The 10,273-nt window shown below is 46.0% G+C and overlaps 1 pseudogene; it reads left to right on the top strand.

Annotated features, from left to right (window-relative positions):
* Positions 1-9,121: 9,121 nt before the first annotated feature.
* LOC101827815 lies at positions 9,122-9,937 on the top strand (annotated as a pseudogene).
* Positions 9,938-10,273: the final 336 nt, after the last annotated feature.

Below are 10,273 nucleotides of genomic sequence, written 5' to 3'. Positions count from 1 at the left end.
GCGCCTCGCCCGCACCGCCGCCGCTCTCTCACCGGGGAATTCTTGACAGAGGTCTATTGATTAAGTATCACTATCTCTTAAAGATTTTTCATTTTATGTTTTTAAAACTCATTTTACTTATTATTATGCACACATTGCTCTTCTTGCATGGATGCCTGACAGAAGAGGGCACCATATCTCATTTCAGATGGTTGTGACTGACCCTGTGGTTGCTGGGAATTGAACTTATAACCTCTGAAAGAGCAACTGGTACTCTTGATCGCTGAGCCATCTCTTCGAGAGCCCTAAACATTTTTCTAAGGAGCCTCTTTGGGTTAAATTTTCATTATTTTCCTTATGGGCACGCTGCTAAAAATCAAATCAGTGCAACTCAAATCAAAACAAAACAAGGACTTTTCACTTCTAACCAGTTATACAACACAGTTCTCACCTCCTGGTATTTGCTTAAAAAAAAAAGATTTATTTTATTATGTATACAGTGTTCTGTCTGCACGCCAGAAGAGGGCACCAGATCTCATTGTAGATGGTTGAGAGCCACCATGTGGGCTCTGGGAATTGAACTCAGGACCTCTAGAAGAGAAGTCAGTGCTCTTAGGCTCTGAGCCATCTCCCCAGCCTCCCCTTTTTTGACAGGGTCTCTCTTTCCAGTCTGTGGCTATCTTGGAACATTTAGGCAGGCCAGGCTGGTCTTGAACTCACAGAGCCCTACCAGCCTCTGCCTCCTGAGTGCTGGGATTAAAAATGTGTGTCATCACACCTAGTTCTAGTCTTTGCTTTGCTGGTCCTTTCCCTCTTCCTTAAAAAAAGTTTATTTTGAGACAGGGTCTTGGCTAGCCTCGAACATGATATATAGACCAGGCTGGCCTTGAACTCACAGAGATCTACCTGTTTACTTCTACCTCCTCAGTGATGGAGTTACAGGTATGTGCCACCATTACCTATCCATGCACCTTTAGTAGTCTAGGATGTGTCTGGCATCTGTGTGGCATCAGTGGCATGTGTGGCTCTTAGTGTGTGACCAGACTCAGTGTTCACTGAGTGACCAGGACCTCATCTTAGCATGTGACCATGGCCTGTGTTCACTGCTCTGGCCAATGTAATGTGTAGTCTCCACCAGCCACCTGGGTCCCCTTGCCACGTTAGCCCCCAAAATAACACAAGAGACACTATGCTAATTATGAAGGTGTTGGCCGTTTCCCTGGTTTCCTATCAGCTATCTCTGACTTAATTATTAACCCATAACTGCCAGTCTGAGTATTTCCACGTGGTCTTCTCTCACCGGAGAAAGGGTCTGCACCTCTTACTCCTCTGGTGTCCTACATAATGACTCACTGTGCCTCTCTTTCCCAGAATCCTCCTCGACTCCTAGTCCCACCTATCTTGCTTTCCTATTGGCCCACAGTGCTTTATTGACATATACACAGAAGGACTTCCCCCATCACCTCCTCTTTTCTGTCTAAATAAAAAGAAAGGTTTTAACTTTAACGTAGTCAAATTATATATAGCAAAACAGTTATCAAGTAAGGACCATAGTTACATTATTTAGTAAGATTTAAAAAAAGTATTTTATTGCCTATCCTATCTGTGTGAGTCTAAAGTCTTATATGTAACTTATCTTTTATCATAACTAAGGAAAACTATAATTATAACTATCTGTCTTCAACTCCATCAAAGACCACAGAAGGACAATATATAAACACTAGAATTGACAGAGACATCTTGCTACCTGGACAGTTAGCCAACATTCTTCTGTAACGTTGGGGTATCCATCTTCAGCCCACAGGCCACAGTGTCTGGCGGACTTCTCAGAGAAGCAGGAAATTTTAAACTGTCCATCTACACTGGCAGTTTGTCAGTCATTTCTCTGTGTCCTGCAGAAAGTTTGGCAGACTCTTCCATGAAGCAGGAACCCTTTAGGACTGCCCATCAAGTTCAGCAGTCACTTTCCTGTGACTCCTGCATGTCCAGATTATACAGTAACAGTCAAATAGTCCAGGCAAGAGCAGTCTCTTGTGCAAATGGCCAATCCTGCCATATTGAAAGCAAACCCCATAACGAGTTTCTTCGATGCCCATCTTCCTCTCAGATACAATTGGTGTGTCAAGAGCAGTTGTGTCTCACTATCATGAAAAACCCTAAACCATTTAAATGTCATATATTCTGTAGGTCTTTGAAAGGTTTGAAGAATATCTATCCATCTCAAATACATTTCTGTATATCTAGAAAACCTAACTAGCTTAACTATGTTTTGACTATTATAGGTAACTAGCTATAATCTGTATTCAACTATGTATTAGGTTTTAAAAGATCTGTATAAACACAACACTTAAACAAGAGGAAAAAATATATATCACAAAATTGACCTTAAATTTGTATCAATAATTAAAAATTCATACCAATACAATTTCTATACCATGATCTCCCTTTTACCTTTAAAAAGAGGTTGGTTGTGATCACTAACCATTTATAAGCAACCCCATTTAAAATTACGAAAACAAAATTTTATAAACAGTATTTGGGAATTTGGACATTGTTCATTCCAAACTGCTTCCTGCTGGTTTGGGGCGCTGCCCATACCATGGGGATCATGACGAAACACAGAAACATGGCCAAGACCTTTTTTTTTTTTTGTAGTCTACACAGCTGTATTGTCCCAGCTTGTAGCGATCTGGTTTGGTTATGGGGCTTCGGGGTTACAACACTTCTCAGTGATCCGGGCGAAGGGCTAGGATGTAAATGAAGACAAAGACAGCAGCTCATTCTTGCAAGAAGAATGGCATTTATTTTAAGAAGAGTGGAGCGTTATATACCAATAGCAGGTATGATGGAAAACTACCAAGTTCTACCAAGGTCAGGAGCTCACATTCTCAGGGCCCTCCAGGAAAGGATGGGCCGATAACAGGAATTAGCATTTAGAATAAGGATGGACAGAAAACGGGAACTTGCATTCAGGCTTACCTGGAAGGAGGAGACAAGAGGTATTTTGCTAGAAGCTCCTAGTTACAAGCTGGTCAGCAGACCCCCATAGGGGAAGGGTGCAACACCAGCTGTTTCAGATGTTGGACACTGATTCAGGAGGTCTTGCTTCATCAAACCACAGAAACCAGGAAGGAATCCACAGCTTTACATTTTCTGTGGAAACATAAATAAAATCTTTTACAAAGTAACATATCCTTATACTTAAATTTTGAAGTAAAAGCATTTTAAAAATATATAAATTGGATTAATTTAGCAGCATTTATAGTCAATTATATTTCAGCAGCTGTTCCTTCCTTAGCAACTGAACAACTGAAAAACACAATAGCACACAGTATCCAGAATCTCTGTGTATTTTCCATCTTTATGTGGCTTTTTAAAAAAATATTTTATTTATTTATTGTGTATACAGTCTTCTGCCTGCATGCAGCGGAGGGCACCAGATCTCATTCAAGGTGGCTGTGAGCCACCATGTGGTTGCTGGGAATTGAACTCAGGTCCTCCGGAAGAACAGTCAGTGCTCTTAACCGCTGAGCCATCTCTCCAGCCCTTTATGTGGCTTTTTTATTACTCTATTTTTTTTACTTTTATTTTTTTATTTTTTCTCTGAGACAGGGTTTCTCTGTGGAAATCTGCTGCCTCTGCCTCTGGAGTGCTGGGATTAAAGGCTTGTGCCACTATGCCCAGCTACTCTTTTTTTTTTTTTTTTATAAATCACTATCCTGTTTCTTTTTCTCTCTCAAGCCTATGTATATTTTTAAACACACTATGAACCTTTTAGAGGTTTTACTTCATCTGAATCTGACTTTACTGTAAATCTTTATGTTTTTCTGGCCATGTGTCTTTTATCTGCTAAGAGCCGAGGTTGTTTTAACTGTGGTCTTTCCAAGATGGTGGGCTTAAGTTTACTGCCAGCACTGGCTGTGTAAGTCTCTGCTTGTCTGTAGCAAAACAGAGCCCACATGAGAAAATGCTGCTACCAAGAAGCCTTGCTTTTCTCTCTTCTTGTGTTTCTAAAATCCATTTTTAAGTTTTTGTTAGATTCTTAAGTGGGAGTTCTTGACCCAAGTCTATAATGTGCCAATTGACTTGACCCAAGTCAATTTATAATGTGTAGTCTTCCCGCCAGCTGCCTGGGTCGCATTGCCACTTTGGCCCCCAAATAACACACGAGACACAATACTAATTATGAAGCTGTTGGCTGTTTCCCTGGTTTCTTATCAGCTATCTCTGACTTAATTATTAACCCATAACTGCCAGTCTGAGTATTTCCATGTGGTCTTCTCTCACTGGAGAAAGGGTCTGGATCTCTTACTCCTCTGGTGTCCTACATCGTGACTGACCGTGCCTCTCTTTCCCAGAATCCTCCTTGACTCCTAGTCCCACCTATCTTGCTTTCCTATTGGCCCACAGTGCTTTATTGACATATACACAGAAGGATTTTCCTCATCAGGCCAAAGCAAGTTCTAAATATCAACTGCTCGTTTTCTTAGGACATTTCCTGCAGTGTTGTCAGCTGCTACTGAGAGATCAGTGGCTGGACTCACTTAGCACTGAATGGTTTTTGTTGGGTGTCAAGCCCGGGACAAACAACTGAGGTGCCTCTTTCCCACATCAAAGTGGACCTGGTGGCCAGGCTCTTCCAGCATCCACAGTCCCTGCCTGTCAAAGGTGTGGCTGGCCATACCCCTCCTCCTTCCCTAAACTTCTCCAGCTGGGGAGCTGGACTTCCTTTCCCCCAGCTGCTCTTCTCCATATAATGCAGCCATGTTGGGTACCTGCTCCCTTTCGTCAACCTTGTCCCCTCCTGGCCTCTTGGCCTGGCTTCCCCTTCTCCCCTCCCCCTGCTCGTCACATGGCCCAGCTCATTCTGGACTCTTCCAGATGTTCCTGCCTCTGGCTACACCCTCCCTTTTATCTGCAATAAACTTTCTCTGCGGCATACCTAGCAGCCATCTGTAGGGACCAGACCCTCACCCAGTCCCCTGCTTTAGCAGCCATGACAGTCTGCAGAAAAGACCCAGCAGGATGTAGGCCTCTGACTGAGCATGTGTTCCAACCTTCTGACCTTGCCGGACCTTCCCCAGTCACTAGGAAGCCAGATACCCTCCATGTGGCAAAGAACTAATCAGAAGTTAGCTAGGGGGCTCTGGATGTGTTTTACAGATGTGATTTGCAGAGCGTAGCAACTACCCTGGGAGGGCCTATCGGCCATAGCAACCAGTTGACCAATCAACTCAGGACAGGCTGTCCAAGTCCGGAAGTGCACCAACCCTGAGACTGTTGTAGACCCCAGACACTCCCCTTGCTCTACACCAATAAATTCCCTGCCCTTTGATTTTTTTCTCGCTCCATCTACTGTGTCAAACAGACGGACTGAGTTAATACAGTAAAATGGTTAATAAAAAACTCATTGCTTTTGCATCAGATCGGGTCTCTTGGTGATTTTGGGGTTCAGGATTTGGGCACAGCAGGTGGCTCCTAGGGAATAATGCCAAGGTTGCCCCATGGCTTTCTTAAGAACACACGCATATATACATACGCATTCAGGCACACATGTGTTGTGGTCTGCAAGATCATGCAGTGAGATTTTAGTTGACAAACTCACCAGGCTAACCCATCAGAATCAACTGGAGAAAACCCCACTTGAAAAGCCTTGGGGACACCTGCCTTTTGAGTAGTCACGGTCATCTCTGTAAAACCCTGGTGAAGCTATAGCACTCCCCCTTTTCCATACTGGGATTCACCCCCCCCCAAACCTCAGCAATGTATTAACCAATTATTAGGCACAAATCCCTCTGCAGGTGTTTTCAGTGAATTGACGGTGTTACGGGCCAATCCTGGTGCCTCTGAATGAATAATAATTTGTGCTCTTTACCACTGAGCCATTTACCTAGCCCCTATTGGTTAATTTTTTTTGTTATTTTTGTTCCTTCATTGTTTTCCTTGTTTTTCCATTGTTGGTTTTTGAGACAAGGTCTTGCTTTTTAGCCTTGGTTAGCCTGGAACTTGCTACATAGATCTGCCTGGCTTTGAACTCACATAGATCATATAGGCATACCTCTGTCTATGTCTCTGAAGTTTTAGCACTTGTTACATGAGCAAGGCATCCACATTCCTTTGTCCCCTTTCCCCCCAACTCCTCCCACTTCCCCCCTCAATCTCAAATTCACAACCTCTTCTTTGATTACTGTTACATAATCCACTTTTAAAAGTGTGTGTGTGTGTGTGTGTGTGTGTGTGTATGCTCACATACATGCAGGTGCTCACAGAGGCCAGAATCAACAGATCCCCTAGGAACTGGAGTTGTAGGCAGCTGAAACCTGCTCCGTGTGTGCTGGGAACTGAACTTGGATCCTCTGTAACAGCAGTACCAGCTCCCAACTGCTAAGCCATCTCTCTGGTCCCCAAATCTCTGTCTTAAAAACAAAAAGTCATGTCTCCACCCTGCCAGGGATGGTCATTTGTAAAGGGAAGCCTTCCCGCCAGCCTGGTTCCAGAGCCGCATCAGTTCCAAATAACACCCAGGAGGCTATATTAATTATGAAGCTGTTGGCCTTGCTTGTTTCTTACTGGCTAGCTCTGACTTAAGTATTTATCCCATAATTGTTAATCTAAGTATCTCTCTTTTCGGAGCAAAGTTTCCGGGCTTCCTACCCCATGGCGTTACATCTTGACTTCCTGTGTTTCTCCTTCCCAGAGCCCTCCTGGACTCCTAGTCCCACCTATCTTGGTTCCCTATTGGCCAACAGTGCTTTATTGACATATACATAGGACTTGGTATATAGGACCTCTTGTAAATATTGCCAGCTGTGGAGGGCCCTAAATAAGGATAGCATAATAAAAGCCATCTTCATATTCCTACTGTATTCTTAGAGGCTAACGCTTAGTTAAGTTTCTATTTCTCTGTGTCTGCTTATCTTCCTGTACAGCGTACTTTCAAGGCCTGCAGTCCAGACTACCTCAGCTGCAGATTTGTGTCCTTGGAACATATCCTGCCAAGACCACGCTCCTGCTTCAAAGCAATAGCCTCTCCCACCTATCCCCCTCTGTCTCTGCTCTGCCAAGCTTCCTGCTTCAACCACTGTAAGAATCCTTGTGAGAAAATAAGATTTTGCAGCTTGATCGGAAAGTCTGTCTTGCTTTCTGTTTCTCGTGTCTCTTGTCCCTTTATTCCAGGTTCTCGTGGGTTCAAACCCCCATTGTGCCCTGCTGGCCAGGGCACCACCCTCTGATTTTTGGGATAAGACTTAGCTGTTGGCAGGTCACACTGATGGGTCACCTAAGGTATCCAGTCCCCATGTATTTTATCTTATGACATTAGTACATCTGGGCTGTTCCTGACATGTCAGCTTCATGCCTGGCTGAAGCCCAACACCTCCTCTCTGATTCCCGGTTTGGCTTTGTTTTTCTCATAGCACTGAGAAATAACAACATATAGCCAACTGTTTATCTGGACTTTAGAAAATTTCATCATACATGATAAGATGTTTGGGCAATGAGGTCCAAATCTAAACTCCAAACTTATTATGTTCCATATATCTATAGATAGCCTGAAGATAATATTCTCTCTCTCTCTCTCTCTCTCTCTCTCTCTCTCTCTCTCTCTCTCTCTCTCTCTCTCTCTCTCTCTCTCTCTCTTTCTCTCTCTCTCTCTCTCTCTCTCTCTCTCTCTCTCTCTCTCCTTCTTTCTTATTGAGACAGGGTTTCTCAATGTAACAGCTCTGGCTACCCTAGAACTTGCTCTTGTAGACCAGGCTGGCCTCAAACTCATAGAGATCCGCCTGCCTCTGCCTCCCGAGTGCTGGGATTAAAGGTGTGTGCTACCGCTGCCAAGCTGAAGATAATCTTAAGCAATGGTTAAGTAACCCTATTTTCTCAAACATGACCAATAATATGCAGTTACATGTGGAATTGCTTACTTGAGGCTTCATGTCAGAACTCGAGAGGCTTCAGTTTTGGGGGAACTTTGAATGTTTGAGTTAGAGATGATCAGCTTGTACTAAGTGGTATGGAAAGAAATTAGATCTCTAAATTGGGCAAACCAAAAGAGGAAAACAACTGCACGTTGCTCATGGCCAATGGGAGTCACTATGGGAATGAGATACGTGTCATGTCATAGTGTCCGCTTGTGCCCATGACCAAATGCCACACACAGTGGCTGAGAAACTAGAAATATTCCTTCTCATAATTCTAGAGGCAAGGTCCAAGGATAAGGTCAAAGCGGGGGATGGGGGGCAGGTTTGGTTTTCCCTGGGGCCTCTGTCCCTTCAGGTTGTAGCCTTGTGGGAAGCTGTCTTTGTGTGGCTGCAGTCTGAGCCAGCCGACTTGCCCGGTTTGTACCTGAGAGGGGGAGGAGAGTGGATTGAGAAAGGCGAGGTAAAGAGGTTAAGAGAGCCAGGCGGTGTTGGCGCACGCCTTTAATCCCAGCACTCGGGAGGCCAAGGCAGGCGAATCTCTGTGAGTTCGAGGCCGGGCTGGACCGACAGCCTCCAAAACAATACAGAGAAACCCTATCTCGTAAAAACAAAAAAAAAAAAAAAAAAAAAAAAAAGGTTAAGAGAAAGACAGACACAGGATAGTCAGGAGGGCAAATCCAGTCCATACTGAACGCCCTTAGTTTATTCTTCAGTATTCTTAAGTACCCAACCAAAAGTGGGGACAATGGCAGAGAACACTTCTATTATCATATATAAAAAACAAACAAATGTTCTTGTTTTCACTCCGGATTGTCCATGTTGGACCCAAACTGAGGAGCCCGGAGCTGCCACCGGGGGATCGGGGCTGGCTGGGGGTGCCAAGTGAGCCGCTGTCTGGGCTGTCTGCCCTCTTGTATGCCGCCTCCCTTCCTGGCCCGGGGAGGAACCGCCAGGTGGGAGGATGAAAAGACTGTGGGAATTGGAGTCTCGGGAATCCGAGTCCGACTGGCACCCCCTCCCACCCCTCCTCGCCCAGGCCCCTCAGCCCAACCCGGGAATCGGAGTCCAACTAGCCCCCGCCCATGCCCCTCAGCGCAACCTGCCTGCACGCTTGCCCGCTAGTCCTCCAGCCCCCCCCCCCTCGCCCAGGCCCCTTAGCCCAACCCGCCTGCAGGCTGGCCTGCTAGTCCTCCAGCCTGGCCAGCCCGGGCCCGCGGGATTGTTAGATGGACCATGGCTCCACCACGAGGAGGGAAGACGCCCTGATGCTCCCCAAGCAAGTCTCCAAGTCCTCTCCTAAGAAACCATGTGGCCGGAGCATCTTCAAGGTCCTTTTCTGCTGTTTCCACACCCAGCATGTTGGCCAGCCATGCTCTTCCACTGAGCTCACACAGAAGGAGGAGAGAAACACCATTGCTAAGTCGGATCTGTTGCAATGTCTCTTTTATCAGATCCCCGGGACCTGCCTGCTCCCAGAGGTGGCAGAGCCAGGTCAAGGAAGGATCTGTGTGGTCATCGACCTCGATGAAACCCTTGTGCATAGTTCCTTTAAGCCAATCAACAATGCTGACTTCATAGTGCCTGTAGAGATTGGACCACTCACCAGATGTATGTTCTCAAGAGGCCTTAACGTTGACCAGTTCCTGAGACAGAGCGGGGGAGCTCTTTGAATGTGTTCTCTTCACTGCCAGCCTGGCCAAATATGCCGACCCCGAGACAGACCTCCTGGACCAATGTGGGGTGTTCCGGAAGTCCTGTGTATTCAACTAGGGCTGCTATGTCAAGGATCTCAGCTGCCTGGGCAGGGACCTGAGGAAGATCCTTATCCTAGACAACTCACCTGTGTCTTACATCTTCCACCAGGAGAACGCAGTGCCTGTGGAGCTGTGGTTTGATGACATGGCAGGTCCAGAGTTGCTGAACCCCCTTCCAATGTTTGAGGAGCTGAGTGGAGCAGATGATGTCTACACCAGCCTTGGGCAGCTGCGGGCCCCTTAGCCTTCTTGCTTCCAAGAAACAGCCATCCCAGTAGGGGACTTTGCCACACTGTGCCTTTCTGGTCACAGCCGAGTAGGAGCTGGAGCGCTTGCCCGAGAGGGTCTGTACGTCTTCGGAAAATGATGACAAGATCTTTAGGGCAGGTTAGATGCAGAGCAGGCAAATCGGACCTATCCAGAGCTGTCTGCACCCTGTGTGTGGTTCCGGGAGAGAGAGTGTATGTGTGCATGTGTGTGCGTGCCCATATGGTGAACTGTGGCCCAGGGTGTCCAGTGTTCCAGCAGGGGGAGAGGCTGAAAGGCCTCTGTCTCCTTTCCTACTGACCTGTGAGCTGTCAAGCTTTACAGTGATGACCACCACTGCAGGCTCCCTTGCCAAGG

The sequence above is a fragment of the Mesocricetus auratus genome, unplaced genomic scaffold (assembly GCF_017639785.1).
Source record: "Mesocricetus auratus isolate SY011 unplaced genomic scaffold, BCM_Maur_2.0 Super-Scaffold_100038, whole genome shotgun sequence".
NCBI lineage: Eukaryota > Metazoa > Chordata > Mammalia > Rodentia > Cricetidae > Mesocricetus > Mesocricetus auratus.
The sequence above is the reverse complement of the archived record's forward strand: the minus strand, read 5'-3'. Positions and strand labels throughout refer to the sequence as shown.